Raw genomic sequence first — 19,427 nt, 5'->3', positions numbered from 1 at the left:
GTGTCTTCCAGGCTCCCGTACCTCCTCCCTGATGGCAATGTTGGGAGTCCTTCAAGATGGATGCCACCTTTGTGAGGCATCGCTCCCTGAAGGTGTCCTGGATGCTGGTGGGGGAGCGGTGTGGGGTGGGGTGGCTCGTGCCCATCATGACTCAGTTTACAACTTTCTGCATCTTCCTTGGATCCTGTGCGCTGCCCCCTCCCCCCATACCAGATGGTAATGCCGCCAGATAAAATGCTCTCCTTGGTACAGCTGTAGACGTTTGAGAGTGTTTTTGTTGACTTTCCAAATCTCCTCAAACTCCTACTGAAATATCACAGCTGTCTTGCCTTCTTTGTAACAACATCTTGTCACACATGTAGACCATTTATCCGTGCAGAGACAGGGTTTGGAATGTACAGGATGAACAGGATTTTGTTCCCCACTCTCTTTAAGCTTACTGAGATTACTGGAACATCACTCACACTACTCGTACATGGAATGAAGATTTTGGTTGTAAACAAGAGAAACAAAATCTGTTCATCCAGCTCCACAAACATGCAAGGATGCCGGATTATCACAACTTGATACGTACAGGAATTGCTGAAAATTATGGTGAAAATGGTTGTAACTCTCGCTTCAGCTAGCGGCTTAATATGGGGGGGGGGGGGTGACAGCCCCCAGCCTGGCCAAACTTAAGAAATCTCATTTGGGTAGATGCTGCGTGACGTATCCCGTTACAAATCAGTACCACAAAATGACAAACAGTACACAATATGTGATTAAACGATTAAGTTTATAATTCTTACTTTGACTATATGGTTAGTAAAGAAACAGAAAAAAGCAAAAAAAAGGGCCCAATCTTATTAAGCAGTCCGTTGCACAATGTTGGAGCTCACTGATAAGCCAATCGTCCACCATCGATCTCCTCCGATCGTCGCTGTCCTCCAAGCCCACCCCATCCAGCGGTCTCACAACTCTCTCCATTTGCATCTCCTCATCTCTCCCTGGCAAAAGGCCGCAGAAATCTCTCTTCCAGCTCACAAGAAGGAACAAGAGCAGTCCTAATCCCGTTATCTCGTCATAACCCAAACATTGCTGCTACAGAGAAACCATTACATTATCAGTGAAACCGTACAGCATATTACATGGTAAATTGGCTAATCCCAGCTTTAGAAAAATTGCACGTGACAATGCCCGAGCAACATTTTCATTCTGATCCGTGTGATTCACACTCTTTATTACAACAGGTTTGATGTTCAGACATATTACAATTGACATCTCTGACGTTACTTCAGAAGAGTGGTGTTAAATATTGGAATGAGAGTCCCTGCATCACAGAATGATTACAGTATGAATGGAGTTTAAACTGTTTCTGTGTGATAACAGAGTTCAACTGCCCTTATATTTTCTGAGGTATTTAAACGCCTCTATATTGAACACTAGCTTGGAGTCTGTCTCTCCTACCACCCATGAGAGTGTACTCCTCATACCAACCACTCGCTGTGAAGAACACCATTGCTTCTTTGATCTATATGGCCCATTGCTCTATATGGATAGATGTTCTTTATGGCCAGGTCATGCTACTCCACCAATGAGAATGCTTCCTCTCTATACAACACAAAGGATACATGGAGTGGTATTAAAACAATCCCAGGGTACACAAAGACCAGATACCAGGTGATTGAAAAGGACTGGGACAGGGCCAATGAGTTAAACTGGTTTTTCAACAGATTTGATGAGGAGGCTTCTTGTTCACCCCTCTGCAATCCGTCCACCCCCCCAGCTCCTCCCCTGTCACCCCTCGCCCTCTGTCTCTCTCCAAGGACACCGGAGAGCCAACGACCACAGACACGTGGACTGTCACTGCTGGGCAGGTAAGGAGAGAGCTCAGCAGACTTCATCCAGGCAAGGCTGTTGGGCCTGGATGGCATCAGTCCAAAGGTACTCAAGGTGTGTGCTACTCAGCTGGGTGCAGTCTTTCAATACATCTTTAATCTGAGCCTGAGCCTGAGCCTGGAGAGGCTGCCTGTGCTGTGGAAAGCATTCTGCCTAGTTCCAATACCCAAGAAGACATTCACGTAAGTTTCTTCTGCGCCTTCTCTTTCCTAAAGTGTCTCTCCCAGAACTGGAAGCAGTTGTAGACAAACTAACATTTTATGGCGGTTCACTATTTCTTCTCCACAGTTATATTCTATTATGGCTATGTTTACAAAGCACAACATCTTTAAGTTTGGTAACAGGTCAAAACTACGATGTTTTAGAAATTATGCAGAGTTCTATATTCCTTCTGGTAGCCGGTGATGCACCGCTTGGTTGTCTCCTGATTGGCTGCTTTGGAGTCTCTGCTCCATTTGTCTTTTGATATTTTTAGTCTAGAATAATATGAGAACCTTGACCTTAGATTGTGACATAGGTCCTGGGCTCCTGTCCATCGGAAACATACTCCTGCATCACCAAATCATCCATTTAGTCCACGTTGAGCTATTACTCTGTCTAGTCCTGCACCAGGCCCATAGCCCTCCACACTCCTCCCACCCATGTACCTCTCCAAACTTCTCAAACGTTGAAATTAAACCTGCATCCACCACTTTCACTGACAGATCGTTCCACATTCACTCCACCCTCTGATTGAAGAAGTTTCCCACTTTTATTCCCCTTAAACATGTCACCTTTCAAACTTATCATTGACCTTTAGTTCTGGTCTAAACCAAAGTCAATGGGAAAAAGCCTGCTTGCTTTTATCCTGTCTATATCCCTCATAATTTTGCCTACCTTTATCAAATCTCCCCTCATTCTCCTACTCTCTGAAGAATAAAATCCTAATTTATTCAACATTTACCTCCCCAGTAATATCCTTGTATATTTTCTCTGTCATTTATCAATTTTATTGATATCTTTCCTCAAGGTAGGTGACTGGACCTGCATACAGTACTACAAATTAGATTTCACCAACATCTCATTCAACTTCAAGTAACGGACCCAACACTGACCCCTGTGGAACTCCACTGGTAACCGGCAGCCAGCCAGAATAGGATCCCTTTACTACAGTATTCCACTCTCTGTTTTCTGCCAACCAGCCAATGCTCCACCCATGCTAGTAACTTCCCTGTAACTCCATGGTCTCTTATCTTGCTAAACAGCCTCATATGTGGTACCTTGTCAAAAGCCTTCTGAAAATCCAAGTACACCACGTCTAAAGCTTCTCCTTTGTTTACCCTGCTTGTAATTTCCTCAAAGAATTGCAGTAGGTTTGTCAGGCAGGATCTTCTTTTCAGGAAATCCTGCTGGCTTTGGCCCATCTGTCATGTGCCTCCAGGTACGCTGTAATCTCATCCCTAACAATCGATTCCAACAACTTCCCAACCACCGATGTCAGGCTAACAGGTCCATAGTTTCCTTTCTGCTGCCTCCCACACTTCTTAAATAGCAGAGTAACATTTGCAATTTTCCAGTCATCCGGTACAATGCCAGAATTGAAGGATTCTTGAAAGATCATCGTTAACACCTCCGCAATCTCTCCAGCTACTTCCTTCAGAACCTGAGGTGCATTCCATCAGGTCCAGGAGATTTATCCAATCTCAGACCATTAAGCTTCCTGAGCACCTTCTCAGTCATAATTTTCACTGCACAAACCTCACTTCCCTGGCACTCTTGAATGTCCGATATACTGTGGTCATCTTCCACTGTGAAGACTGACGCAAAATACGCATTCAGTTCCTCTGCAAACTCCGCATCTCTCATTACAAATATCTCCAGCATCATTTTGTATTGGTCCTGTATCTACCCCCAATTCTCTTTTACCCTTTATATACTTAAAAAAGCTTTTAGTATCTTCTTTGATATTAGTTGCTAGCTTCCTCTCATAATTCATCTTTTCCTTCCAACTGACCTTCTTAGTTTCCTTCTGCAAGTTTTTAAAAGCTCCCCAATCCTCTATCTTCCCACTAGTTCTGGCTTCCTTGTATGCTCTCTCTTTTGCTTTTACTTTGGCTCTGACTTCACTTGTCAGCCATGGTAGTGTCCTTCTTCCCTTTGAAAATTTCTTCTTATTTGGAATATATCTGTCTTGCACTTCCCTCATTTTTCACAGAAACTCCAGCCGTTGCTGCTCTGCTGTCCTTCCTGCAAATGTCCATTTCCAGTCAACTCCGGCCAGTTCCCCTCTCATGCCATTGTAATTTCCTTTATTCCACTGAAATACCAACATATTAGATTTTAATTTTTCCTTCTCAAATTTCAAAGTGAACTTAATCATATTGTGAGCACTGTTCCCTAAGGGTTCCATATAACCATATAACAATTACAGCATGGAAACAGGCCATCTCGGCCCTTCTGGTCCGTGCCGAACTCTTACTCTCACCTAGTCCCACCGACCTGCACTCAGCCCATAACCGTCCATTCCTTTCCTGTCCATATATACATCCAATTTAACTTTAAATGACAACATCGAACCTGCCTCAACCACTTCTGCTGGAAGCTCATTCCACACAGCTACAACTCTGAGTAAAGAAGTTCCCCCTGATGTTACCCTTAAACTTTTGCCCTTTAACTCTCAACTCATGTCCTCTTGTTTGAATCTCCCCCAATCTCAATGGAACAAGCCTATCCACGTCAACTCTATCTATCCCCCTCATAATCTTAAATACCTCTATCAAGTCCCCCCTCAACCTTCTATGCTCCAAGGAATAAAGACCCAACTTGTTCAATCTTTCTCTGTAACTTAGGAGGTGAAACCCAGGCAACATTCTAGTAAATCTCCTCTGTACTCTCTCAATTTTAATGACATCTTTCCCATAATTCAGTGACCAGAACTGTACACAATACTCCAAATTTGGCCTTACCAATGCCTTATACAATTTCAACATTACATCCCAACTCCTCTACTCAATGCTCTGATTTATAAAGGCTAGCATACCAAAAGCTTTCTTCACCACCCTATCCACAAGAGATTCCACCTTCAGGGAACTATGCACCATTATTCCTAGATCCCTCTGTTCTACTGCATTCTTCAATGCCCTACCATTTATCATGTATGTCCTATTTTGATTAGTCATACCAAAATGTAGTACCTCACATTTATCAGCATTAAGTTCCATCCATCATCTTTCAGCCCACTCTTCTAACTGGCCTAAATCTCTCTGCAAGGTTTGATAACATAGAAACATAGAAAATAGGTGCAGGAGTAGGCCATTCGGCCCTTCGAGCCTGCACCGCCATTTATTATGATCATGGCTGATCATCCAACTCAGAACCCTGCCCCAGCCTTCCCTCCATACCCCCTGACCCCCGTAGCCACAATAACCTACTTCATTATCCACAACTCCACCTATCTTAGTGTCATCTGCATACTTACTAATCCAATTTACCACCCCATCATCCAGATCATTAATATACATGACAAACAACATTGGACCCAGTACAGATCCCTGAGGCACACCGCTACACACCGTCCTCCAATCTGACACACAGTTATCCACCACTACTCTCTGGCGTCTCCCATCCAGCCACTGCTGAATCCATTTCACTACTTCGATATTAATACCTAACGATTGAACCTTCCTAACTAACCTTCTGTGTGGAACCTTGTCAAAGGCCTTACTGAAGTCCATATAGACAACATCCACTGCTTTACCCTCGTCAACTTTCCTAGTAACCTCATCAAAAAATTCAATAAGATTTGTCAAACATGACCTTCCCCGCACAAATCCATGTTGACTGTTCCTAATCAAATCCTGTTTATCCAGATAATAATATATACCATCTCTAAGAATACTTTCCATCAATTTACCCACCACTGACGTCAAACTCACAGGCCGATAATTACTAGGTTTACTCTTAGAACCCTTTTTAAACAATGGAACAACAATACCCCAATCCTCTGGCACCATCCCCGTTTCTAATGACATTTGAAATATTTCTGTCAGAGCCCCTGCTATTTACACACTAACTTCCCTCAAGGTCCCAGGGAATATCCCATCAGGGCCCGGAGACTTATCCACTTTTATATGCCTTAAAAGCGCCAGTACTTCCTCTTCTTTAATCATCATACTTTCCATAACTACCCTTCTTGTTTCCCTTACCTTACACAACTCAATATCCTCCTCCTTAGTGAATACCGAAGAAAAGAAATTGTTCAAAATCTCCCCCGTCTCTTTTGGCTCTGCACGTAGCCGTCCACTCTGATTCTCTAAGGGACCAATTTTATCCCTCATTATCCTTTTGCTATTAATATAACTGTAGAAACCCTTTGGAACGCTGCCCCTTCTCTAGTTGGTACCTCTATGTATTGCTGCAAAAAACTATCCTGCACACATTTTACAAACTCCAAACCATCCCGCCGTTTTACAGAATGAGCTTCCCAGTCAATGTGTGGAAAACTGAAATCTCCCACAACCACAACCTTGTGCTTACTACAAATATCTGCTATCTCCTTACAAATTTGCTCCTCCAATTCTCGCTCCCCATTAGGTGGTCTATAATACACCCCTATAAGTGTCACTACACCTTTCCCATTCCTCAATTCCACCCAAATAGCCTCCCTAGACGAGTCCTCTAATCTATCCTGCCAAAGCACCGCTGTTATATTTTCTCTGACAAGCAATGCAGCACCTCCCCCTCTTGCCCCTCCAATTCTATCACACCTGAAGCAATGAAATCCAGGAATATTTAGTTGCCAATCACACCCCTCCTGCAACCATGTTTCACTAATAGCTACAACATCATATTTCCAGGTATCAATCCATGCTCTAAGCTCATCCACCTTTCTTACAATGCTCCTAGCATTAAAATAGATGCATTTAAGAAACCCTCCACCTCTTACTCTCTGTTTATCCCTAATGGAGCAAACAACTTTGTTATCTTTTTCTTCCTTCTCCCCTACATCTTTGGTCTGAGTGCTCCCATTCTCTGTCCCCTGCCTATCCTCCCTCACACACTGTCAACTAGCTTTCTCTATTTGTGAACTAACCTCCTCTCTCCTAGTCTCTTCAATTTGATTCCCACCCCTCAACCATTCTAGTTTAAATTCTCCTCAGAAGCCTTCGCAAATCTCCCCGCCAGGATATTGGTCCCCCTGGGATTCAAGTGCAACCCGTCCTTTTTGTACAGGTCACACCTGTGCCAAAAGAGGTCCCAATGTTCCAAAAACTTGAATACCTGCCCCCTGCTCCAATCCCTCAGCCACGCATTTATCCTCCACCTCATTCCATTCCTACTCTCACTGTCGCTTGGCACAGGAAGTAATCCCGAGATTACTACCTTTGCGGCCCTTCTTCTCAACTCCCTTCCTAACTCCCTAAACTCCCTATATTCTCCTTTCAGGACCTCTTCCCTTTTCCTACCTATGTCATTGGTACCTATATGTACCATGACCTCTGGCTCCTCACCCTCCCACCTCAGGATATCTTGGACACGATCAGAAACATCCTGGACCCTGGCACCAGGGAGGCAAACTACCATCCGGGTCTCCTGACTGCGTTCCTTAACCTTAAGCTCTCTTATCATCTCCGGATCATTTTATAACACCCAATCCAGCACAGCCAATCCCCGAGTGGGCTCAACAATAAGCTGTTCTAAAAAGCCATCCCTTAGACATTCTACAAATTTTCTCTCTTGAGGTCCAGTACTGGACTGGTTTTCCCAATCCACTTTCTTGTTAAGATCCCTAACAATTATCATGACATTGCCTTTCTGATATGTCTTTTCGATCTCCTGCTGTAATTTATAATCCACATCCCAGCTGCTGCTTGGAGGCCTGTATACAACTGCCATTAGGGTCCTTTTACCCTTGTCATTTCTTAATTCAACCCATAGTGACTCTACATCTTCCAATCCGATGTCATCTCTTTCCAATGATTTAATATTATTTCTTATACATAGAGCCACACAACCCCCTCTGCCTACTAACCTATCTTTCTGATACACCGTATATCATTGGATGTTCAGCTCCCAATGGCAGCCATCCTTTAGCCATGTTTCAGAGATGGCCACAATGTCATACTTGCCAATCTGTAGCTGAATTTCAAGATCGTCCAATTTATTTCTTATGGTGCGTGCATACAAATACAACACTTTCAGTCCAGTATTTGTTGCTTTTTTGTTTTTACTGCACCACCTCTATTGTCCTGTAACTCATGCCACTGGCTTCGATTAAGACTCATCTCCTGCCTGTTCTTTCCTAATCTCTGTTGCACACTATCTTAGATTTATTTCTGTTTTCCCCTTCCTCAGCCCTATCACTCTGGTTCCCATTCCCCTGCAAAATTAGTTTAAACTCTCCCTAATGGCTCTATTAAATGTGTCCATTCAGATATTGAACCCCTTTGGGTTCAGGTGTAACCTGTCCTTTTTGTGTGTAACCTCTCCTTTTTGTACAGGTCGTACCTCCCCAGAAGAGGCCCCAGTGATCCAGGAACCCGAAGCCCTGCCCCCCACACCAGTCTCTCAGCCACACATTAATATGGCTGATCATGCTATTCTTGTGCTCGCTAGCATGTGGCACAGGCAGCAATCCTGAGATTACTACCCTGGAGGTCCTACCTTTCAGCTTCCTAACTAACTCTGAACCTGATCTGAGACATCCCGTACCCTGGCACCTGGGAGGCAACACACCATGCGGGTATCGCTATTGGGCTGACAGAACCTCCTGTCTGTTCCCCTCACTATGAAATCCCCTATGACTACAGCATTCCTCATCTTCTTCTCTCCCTTCTGCACCACGGAACCAGTCTCGGTGCCAGAGACCCGATCGCCATGGTCGTCCTCTGTCAGGTCATCCCCCTCAACAGCATCCAAAACGAGATAACGATTACTGAGGGGATGGCCACAGGGGTGCTCTCTACCATCTGAGCTCTTTCCTTCACTTCCCTGACCACTTATCTAACTCCTACAACCTCGGGGTGACTAACTCCTTGTAGCTCCGATCTGTCTCCTGTTCACTCTCCCTAATGAACTGTAGGTCATCAAGCCGCAGCTCCAGATCCCTAACATGGTCTCTCAGGAGCTGCAACTCGGTGCACCTGGCACAGATGTGTCCATCCAGGAGACTGGAAGATTCCCAGGATTCCCACATCCAACACCCAGAGCAAAATACTAACCCTACTGACATACTCTCTATCCCTCAAAAATAATTGCAAAGAAAAAACCAAAAAACGAGTCCACTTGCCCACTCACCTCACCGAAGCCTGGATGAGTCAAAGCCTGTCGCTTCTACTCTCGCCACTGGTCTACTCCCGACAATGGCCGCTCCGCTTATCCCTTCAGTACTTTTAGTTAGTTCGTCGAGCTCAGTTGCTGCCGCTGATAGGCCCCACATAATGGACTAGTGCCCGCGAAGCTCCCGTTTTACATCACCAACTCTGACCTGCGAGAAGTACTTGTTTGTCGAGCTCAGTTGCCGCCGCTGATGGGCCCCGTACAATCTGGCAGCTCTTGGGCTGAATTCCCTGGAGTTCGGGAGAATGAGGGGGGATCTCATAGAAACATTACAAATGTTAAAAGGCCTGAACAGATCAGATATGGCAAAGTTATTTCCCATGGTAGGGGATTCTAGGACAAGAAGGCACAACTTCAGGATTAAAGGATGTCCTTTTCGAACAGAACTGCAGGGAAATTACCTTAGTCAGAGGGTAGTAAATTTATTGCCACAAGCAGCTGTGGAGGCCAAGTCATAATAGGAGGGGAGAAGATGGCAGCGCGACGCAGTGCGCGTGGCCGCTCCAAAATGATATCGTATTTGTAAGTAGGTACCGTGCACAATCCTGATTTGACGGAGACAGATGTGAGAAGCACAGAAGAACATCTGGAGAAACTTCTGAAATGCCTGTTTTGCTGCCGCTGCTACTGTGTGATCTGAAATCTCCGGAGGGGAAGGCCCCAGATCCTTGGCTTTGCCTATTGCCTGTTGCTGGGGCCGGGGCCGAAGCGCTCAGCAGAGATGGTGCTCAGTGCTCGATGTCGGAGGGCTGCTCGGAGGCTCGAAGTTTTCGGACGGACTCAGAGTCAGCTGTGATCGGGTGCTTCCAGGGTGCTGCATTGGCAAGTTTGCGGCACTGGAAGCTCATGGCAGGGAGAGTTTTTCTTCCTTCTACCGTCTGCGTGAGTTGTTGGGACTTTCGAGAGACTGAGACTTTTTTTTTTACCATGCCCATGGTCTGTTCTTTATCAAATTATGGTATTGCTTTGCACTGTTGTATCTATATGATATAATTATGTGGTTTTTGTCAGTTTTTCAGTCTTGGTTTGTCTTGTGTTTCTGTGATATCATTCTCGAGGAACATTGTATAATTTCTTAACGCATGCATTACTAAATGACAATAAAAGAGGACTGTGTGTCCTCAATCTAATCTAATCTAATTGACTGTATTTAAGGCAGAGATAGATAGGTTCTTGATTAGCCAGGGCATCAAAGGGTATGGAGTGAAGGCAGGGGAGTGGGGATGACTGGATGAATTGGACCAGCTCATGATTGAATGACAGAGCAGACTCGATGGGCTGAATGTCCTGGTTCTGCTCCTATACCCTATGATGTTATGGTTTTATAAAATTGGTTGGTTGCGACCTATCACACATGAAAACTGGAGATTATATCTGGCCCCTTAGAACACTTGCCAATAACTTACATGCCACTGATTTCCCTCTTGAATTTCCATTTGCATTCCTTGTACTCCTCAAATACCTCATTTGTTGCTTGCTGGCTACACCTACTTCGCACTTCCTTCTCCTTCTTAACCAGAGCCTCAATATCTTCTGAAAATCAAGGTTCCGTAAACCTGTTATCCTTGCCTTTTATTCCGACAGGAATGTATAAACTGTACTGTGGCAACCCACTTTCTACACAAGAGAACCGGCTCACAAAATAGCCCGCGCGCGGGGAGAGACTTTTGTAAAGCACCTCTGACGTCATTTCCATCCGGAGAGGGCGGGAACAGAACTGCGTAAAAGCCAGTGCCGCGAAGTTGGAATAAACGCGTTTCGAGTACAACTGACAGGCTGCGTGTCGTTACTTCTAGCTCTGTGTGTAGCACATCGCTACATTGGTGACCCTGACGGTCCAAACGGGATTTGGACCAAAGACGATCGACTCTTCATCTGTTCACGCAGTTTCACTAAAACTGCCGACTTTCTGGATGCTGCGACCACGCGTGTGGTTTGACCAAGCAGAAGCCCAGTTCCAGATTCCGCAGATATCTTCAGATTCCACACGTTACTATTACATGGTGAGCTCCCTTGACCAGGAGACAGCCGCCCAGGTTGAGGATTTCATACAGGCACCCCCGGAAGAAGGCAAATATGCAGCATTCAAAGCGCTGCTCTTAGAGACCTTTGGCCTCTCACGGTGTGAGCGAGGTGCCTGCTTTCTGCACCTGGATGGTTTGGGAGACAGGCCGCCGTCAGCATTAATGAACGAGATACTGGCCCTGGCTGAAGGACACGAGCCCTGCCTCATGTTTGAGCAGGCGTTCCTAGAACAACTGCCCGAGGACATACGTCTGCTGCTGGCCGACGCAGATTTCAGTGACCCCCGGGAGGTGGCCGTCCGGGCAGACGTGCTGTGGAAAGCCAAGAGGGAGAACGGGGCGTCTGTCGGACAGATTACCAAGCCACGTGCCCAACAGCAGGCCAGACCAGACCCGGCAACGGAGCGCACACAACCCAGAGGCAGGAGTGAGGAGGCCAATGAATAGTGGTGTTTCTACCACCAGTGGTGGGGCACAGAAGCCCGCCGTTGTCGCCCGCCCTGCAAGTTCCCGGGAAACGACCAGGGCCAGCCGCCACTAATGGCTACGGTGGCTGGCCACCAGGACAGCCTCCTGTACATCTGGGACAAACAGTCAGGACGCCGCTTCTTGGTCGACACCGGAGCGGAGATCAGCATCTTACCCCCGATGGGGTATGACACCCGCAACAGGGAGACGGGACCCACCCTGAGGGCCGCAAACGGCAGCACGATTCAGGCCTACGGCACCCGCACAGTGCAGCTACAGTTCACGTGGGACTTCACACTGGCCGCCGTGGCCCAACCACTCCTGGGGGCGGACTTCTTGCGAGCCCACAGTCTGCTGGTCGATTTGCAAGGGAAAAGACTGGTCTATGCCAAGACTTTCCAGACGTTCTCCCTGAGTGAAGCCAAGTGGCCGGCCCCGCACCTGGACTCCATCACGCTGTCTGACAATGAATTCACCAGAATCCTGGAGGCCTTTCCATCAGTTCTGGCACCGCAGTTCACAGCAGCCATGCCCAGACATGGAGTATAGCACCATGTTCCGACCCAGGGACCACCCCTCCATGCCTGTGCATGAAGGCTGCCCCTGGACAAGCTCCACCTGGCGAAGGAGGAGTTCAAGAGGATGGAGGAATTGGGGATCGTATGGAGGTCTGAAAGCCCATGGGCCTCCCCCCCCCCCCGCACATGGTGCCCAAAGCAGCAGGGGGCTGGAGACCATGCAGCGACTACCGCAGACTGAACGAGGCTACAACTCCAGACCGGTACCCCGTGCAGCACATACAGGACTTTGCAGCAAACCTGCACGGGGTACCAAGTAGACCTCGTCCGGGGGTACCATCAAATTCCGGTACACCCTGAAGACATCCCCAAAACAGCACTCATCACCCCGTTCGGCCTGTTCGAATTCCTCCAAATGCCGCTCGGTCTAAAGAGTGCCGCACAGATGTTCCAGCGGCTAATGGACGCGGTGGGACGCGACCTGGACTTTGCGTTCAGCTATTTGGACGACATCCTCATAGCCAGCAGTAGTCGTCAAGAGCCTCTGTCCCACCTCCGCCAGCTCTACTCCCGCCTGAGTGATTTCGGCCTCACGATCAACCCGGCCAAATGCCAGTTTGGACTCGACACCATTGACTTCCTGGGCCACAGGATTACCAAAGACGGGGCAACACCTCTGCCCGCCAAGGTAGACGTGATCCGCCACTTTGCCTGGCCCAGCACAATCAAAGGCCTGCAGGAGTTTGTTGGTATGGTGAACTTCTACCAGCGCTTCCTCCCCTCAGCAGCCCGTACCATGCGCCCTTTGTTCACCCTGATGTCAGGTAAAGGCAAGGACATTACTTGGGACGAAGAGGCTGCGGCCACTTTTGTTAAAGCCAAGGAAGCCTTGGCAGATGCCACGATGCTGGTGCACCCCAGAACGGATGTTCCAACCGCCCTCACGTGGACGCATCCAACACAGCAGTCGGTGGAGTGCTGGAACAACTCATCGAGGGTCGCTGGCAACCCCTGGCGTTCTTCAGCAGGCACCTACGGCCACCCAAACTCAAGTACAGTGCCTTCGACCAGGAGCTGTTGGCACTATATCTGGCAATCCAGCATTTCAGGTACTTCTTAGAAGGCAGACCGTTCACCGCGTTCACGGACCACAAACCGTTGACCTTCGCATTCACAAAGATGTCCAATCCCTGGTCGTCCCGCCAGCAGCGACATCTGTCCTACATCTCCAAGTACATGACGGACATCCAGCATGTCTCGGGAAAGGACAACGCCGTGGCGGACGCACTCTCCAGACCAGCTATTCAGGCCCTGTCCCAGGGGTGGACTATGCAGCACTGGTGGAGGCACAGCAGGCAGATGACGAGATGCCCAGCTACAGGACCGCAGTCTCGAGTTTGCAGCTGCAAGACTTCCTCGTAGGCCCAGGTGAGAGGACCTTCCTGTGTGACGTGGCTACTGGCCAACCTCGCCCCATCATCCCGGTAACCTGGCGGAGGCAAGTTTTTGACTCCATACATGGCTTGGTGCACCCATCTATCAGGAAAACCGTCCAGATGGTCTCCAGCAAGTTCGTGTGGCATGGACTTCGCAAACAGGTCAGCGAATGGGCCAAAACGTGCACGCAGTGCCAAACGCCAAGGTGCAGCGGCACACCAAAGCCCCGCCGCAGCAGTTCGAACCCACCCGCCGGAGGTTCGACCACATTCATGTGGATATCGTGGGGTCCCTGCCAGTGTCACGAGGAGCGCGGTACCTCCTAACTATGGTAGACCGGTTCACGAGATGGCTAGAGGCGGTCCCGCTCACCGACACCACCTCCAAATCCTGCGCCCGAGCACTGATCGCAACCTGGGTAGCCCGCTTCGGGGTACCGGCCCACATTACCTCCGACAGAGGTGCCCAGTTCACCTCCAGCCTGTGGTCGGCTGTGGCCAGCCTGTTGGGAACACAGCTACACCACACAACTACCTACCACCCACAGTCGAACGGACTAGTGGAACGCTTCCACCGTCACCTGAAATCGGCTCTCATGGCCCGCCTGGAGGGGCCTAACTGGGTGGACGAACTTCCCTGGGTCCTGCTCGGAATCCGCACGGCGTCCAAAGAGGATCTGCACACCTCGTCGGCTGAGTTGGTGTACGGTGCACCCCTGGTAGTCCCAGGAGAGTTCATACCAGCCCCAAGGGGGCAAGAGCAAGAACCCGCAGCAGTCCTGGACAGACTACGGGAGAGGCTCAGTAACCTGGCCCCCATACCCACTTCACAGCACGGACAGAGCCCGACCTGCGTACCCAAAGACCTGCAGAACTGTAAGTTTCTTTTTGTACGATGGGGCGGACACCGGGCACTGCTACAGCGGCCCTACGAGGGGACGTTTAAGGTGATCAGAAACAACGGGTCCACATTCGTGCTGGACACTGGGGGGAGAGAGGAGGTTTTCACGATGGACCGACTCAAACCGGCCCATGTGGACTTGGCGCAGCCGGTCCGGGCTCAGGCACCGCGGTGCAGGGGCAGACCTCCCAAATGGAGACTGATCCAGACTGTGGACATTGGGGGTGTATTGCCGGTTCTGGGGGGGGGGGTTATGTGGCGACCCACTTTCTACACAAGTGAACCGGCTCACCAAGTAGCCCGCGCACGGGGAGACTTTCGTAATGCACCTCTGACATCATTTCCGCCCAGAAAGGGCTGGAAGAGAACTGCTTAAAAGCCAGTGTCGCGAAGTTTGAATAAACGAGTCTCGAGTGTGACTTACAGACTGCGTGTCGTTACTTCTAGCTCTGTGTGTAGCACATCGCTACAGTACTAACATTGTTTTTTGCTTCTGAAGGCCTCCAATTTCCCAAGCACGCCTTTGACAGAAAACAACTTGTCCCAATTGATACTTGCAGATCCTTCTGAGGCTATCAAAATTGGCGTTTCTCCGATTTAGAATCTCAAGCCGAGGACCAGACCTATCCTTTCTCATAATTATTAAACCAATGGAATTATGATCACTGGGTCCAATGTGCTCACTCACACACACTTCTCTCACCTGCCCTGTCTCAATCCCTGATAGGAGATCCAGTATCTCACTTTTTAGTTGGTACCTATTAAGGAAACTTTCCTGAACACACTTGACGACCTCTATCCCATCCAGCCCTTTCACACTGTGGGAGTCCCAATCAAAACGTGGAGAGTTAAAATCACCCACCATCACATCCACGTGTTTCTTGCAACTGTCTGCAGTCTCTCTACAGATCCCGATGACAATTGTCTGGTCTGTAATATAATCTCATCGACGTTGTCATCCCTTTTGAATTCCTCATTTCCACCCATACAGCTTCTGTAGATGAGCCCCACAGTCTATCACATCTGAGCACTGTTGTGACATTTTCCCCAACTGGTAATGCAACCCATCCACCTTTAATCCCTCCCATTCCATCGTGTTAAAAACAAGAAGAACCCTGGAACATTGAGCTGCCAGTTCTGCTCCTCCTGCAACTAGTTGTCATGAATGGCTCATGAATTGTTTTAATTCCACGTGGTGATCCGTGTTTGAAGATCCATCTTTCCTACAATAGTCCTTTCACTGAAATAGGTGTAACTCAGAACATTACTCCTACCTTTTTGATTCGTGTCTTTGTACGTAGTCTTAATAATATCTTTGTCCACAACCACCCCACTATCTGCCCTGACCTCTTGTTTCCATCCCCCCAACCGCATGCCCCTCCCCGCAATTCTAGTTTAAACCGTTGCCCTTCCAAAGCAGCTCTAGAAGATCCTTCCCACAAAGATATTGATCCCCCTCCAATTCAGGTATAAACCATGCTGTCTATACAGGTCACATCTTCTCTGGAAGAGAGCCCAGTGATCCAACACCCTGAAACCCTTCCTCCTGCTCCGTCTCCTTAGCCAAGTGGAAGGCGGAGAAGATAGCGGCGCAAAGCAGCTCGCAACAGCCACTCCTGTGAATAATATCTGTAATCTGTCAAGTAGGGTGCTGTGCACAATCCTGATTTGATGGAGACAGACGTGAGAGAACGGAGGAACATCTGGAGAAACTTCTGTAATGGTTTTTTCGCTGCCGCTGTCACTGTGTGATCCTGAATCTTCGGGGGGGAAGGCCCCAAATCCTCGGCTTTGCTTGTTGCTCGGTGGCCGGGGCGGGATCAAGGCGCTCAGCAGAGATGGTGCTCGGTGTTGAAGGGCTGGTCGGAGGCTCAAAGTTTTCGGTTGGACTCAGAGTCAGCTGTGATCGGGTGCTTCCAATGCATCGGCAGTTGTTGGTGCCTGGAGGTTTATGGCAGAGGGAGATTCTCCCTTCTGCCGCCTGCTATTGGGGACTATCAGGAGTTGATCGGAACTTTGAGACCTTTTGTTTTTTACCATGCCCATGGTCTGCTCGTTCTCAAATTATGGTATTGCTTTGCACTGCTGTAACTATATGTTATAATTATGTGGTCTTGTCAGTGTTAGTCTTTCGTTTGTCCTGTTTTTTTGTGATATCACTCTGGAGGAACATTGTATCATTTCTTAATGCATGCATGTATTTCTAAATGACAATAAACGAGGACTGAGTGTCCTCATAATCTAATCTAATCTGAATGTATTATCATCATATTTCTGCTCTCAATACCATGTGGTACAGGTAGCAATCTGAGATCCCAACACTGGAGGTCCTGTTCTTTTACCCATCACCAAACTCCCTGAAGTCACTTCGTAGGAATCTTCACCCTTCCTACTGATGTCATTGGTACCAACATGGACCTCGACATCTGGCTGCTCACTCTCCCACTTAAGATGCTATGCACTCTGTCTGAGAGATCCCTGATACTGGCACTTAGCAGGCAACATAAATTCAGGGAAACTTTTTGTGTCCACAGAACCTCCTTCCACTTCCCCTAATTAATGAATCCCCTATAATGCACCGGTGAGGCCTGACCTTGAGTATTGTGAATAGTTTTGGGCTCTTCATCTAAGAAAAGTTGTGCTGGCTTTGGAGAGGCTCCAGAGAAGGTTCACAAGCATGATTCCAGGAATGAAAGGGTTATCAACAAGGAATGTTTGATGGCTCTGGGTCTGTACTTGCTAGAATTTAAAAGGATGAGGGGGCATCTCATTGAAACCTTTCAAATGTTCAAAGGCCTAGGTAGAGTAGATGTGGAAAGGATGTTTCCCATGGTGGGGGAGTCTAGGACAAGAGGGCACAGCCTCAGGATAGAGGGGCATCCATTTAAAACAGGGTTGTGGAGAAATTTCTTAAGTCAGAGGTTAGTGAATTTATGGATTTTGTTACCACCTGCAGCTGTGGAGGCCAAGTCATTTGGTGTATTTAAGGCAGAGATAGATAGATTCTTGATTGGACAAGGCATCAAAGGTGCGGAACGAAAAGAAATGGGGGAGATCTTAAATGGGTTTTTTGCGTCTGTATTTACTAAGGAAACTGGCATGAAGTCTATGGAATTAAGGGAAACAAGTAATGAGATCATGGAAACTGTACAGATCGAAAAGGAGGAGGTGCTTGCTATCTTGAGGCAAATTAAAGTGGATAAGTCCCCAGGACCTGACAGGGTATTCCCTCGGACCTTGAAGGAGACTAGTGTTGAAATTGCAGGGGCCCTGGCAGATATATTTAAAATGTCGGTGTCTATGGGTGAGGTGCCGGAGGATTGGAGAGTGGCTCATGTTGTTCCATTGTTTAAAGAAGGATCGAAAAGTAATCTGGGAAATTATAGGCCGGTAAGTTTGATGTTGGTGGTGGGTAAGTTATTGGAGGGAGTACTAAGAGACAGAATCTACAAGCATTTGGATAGACAGGGACTTATTAGGGAGAGTCAACATGGCTTTGTGTGTGGTAGGTCATGCTTAACCAATCTATTGGAGTTTTTCGAGGAGGTTACCAGGAAAGTGGATGAAGGGAAGGCAGTGGATGTTGTCCACATGGACTTCAGTAAGGCCTTTGACAAGGTCCCGCATGGGAGGTTAGTTAGGAAAATTCAGTCGCTAGGTTTACATGGAGAGGTGGTAAATTGGATTAGACATTGGCTCAATGGAAGAAGCCAAAGAGTGGTAGTAGAGAATTGCTTCTCAGAGTGGAGGCCTGTGACTAGTGGTCTGCCACAGGGATCAGTGCTGGGTCCATTGTTATTTGTCATCTATATCAATGATCTGGATGATAATGTGGTAAATTGGATCAGCAGATTTGCTGATGATACAAAGATTGGAGATCTAGTGGACAGTGAGGAAGGTTTTCAGAGCATGCAGAGGGACTTGGACCAGCTGGAAAAATGGGTTGAAAAATGGCAGATGGAGCCTAATACAGACAAGTGTGAGGTATTGCACTTTGGAAGGACAAACCAAGGTAGAACATACAGGGTTAATGGTAAGGCACTGAGGAGTGCAGTAGAACAGAGGTATCTGGGAATACAGATACAAAATTCCCTAACAGTGGCGTCACAGGTAGATAGGGTCGTAAAGAGAGCTTTTGGTACATTGGCCTTTATTAATCAAAGTATTGAGTATAAGAGCTGGAATGTTATGATGAGGTTGTATAAGGTATTGGTGAGGCCGAATCTGGAGTATTGTGTTCAGTTTTGGTCACCAAATTACAGGAAGGATATTAATAAGGTTGAAAGAGTGCAGAAAAGGTTTACAAGGATGTTGCCGAGACTTGAGAAACTCAATTACAGAGAAAGGTTGAATAGGTTAGGACTTTATTCCCTGGAGCGTAGAGGAATGAGGGGAGATTTGATAGAGATATATAAAATTATGATGGGTATAGATGGAGTGAATGCAAGCAGGCTTTTTCAACTGAGGCAAGGGGAGAAAAAAACCAGAGGACATGGGTTAAGGGTGAGGGGGGAAAAGTTTAAAGGGAACATTGGGGGGGGCTTCTTCACACAGAGGGTGGTGGGAGTATGGAATGAGCTGCCAGGCGAGGTGGTAAATGCGGGTTCTTTTTTAACATTTAAGAATAAATTGGACAGATACATGGATGGGAGGTGTATGGAGGGATATGGTCCGTGTGCAGGTCAGTGGGACTAGGCAGAAAATGGTTCGGCACAGCCAAGAAGGGGCAAAAGGCCTGTTTCTGTTCTATAGTTTTTCTATGGTTTCTATGGTTACGGGGAAAAGGCCATGGAGTGGGGCTGAGGAGGGGAAATTAAAATCAGCCATGATTGAATGGTGAAGCAGACTCAATGGACAAAATGGCCTAATTATACTCCTATGTCTT

General features: G+C 47.6%; 1 protein-coding gene across 1 annotated transcript in view; it reads right to left on the bottom strand.

Annotated features, from left to right (window-relative positions):
- Nucleotides 1–19,427, bottom strand: part of LOC140199960 (cytolytic toxin-beta-like) — a 63,224-nt gene that overhangs the window by 25,211 nt on the left and 18,586 nt on the right.

Source organism: Mobula birostris, chromosome 7 (genome assembly GCF_030028105.1).
Source record: "Mobula birostris isolate sMobBir1 chromosome 7, sMobBir1.hap1, whole genome shotgun sequence".
In the NCBI taxonomy this organism is placed as follows: Eukaryota; Metazoa; Chordata; class Chondrichthyes; order Myliobatiformes; family Myliobatidae; genus Mobula; species Mobula birostris.
The sequence above is the reverse complement of the archived record's forward strand: the minus strand, read 5'-3'. Positions and strand labels throughout refer to the sequence as shown.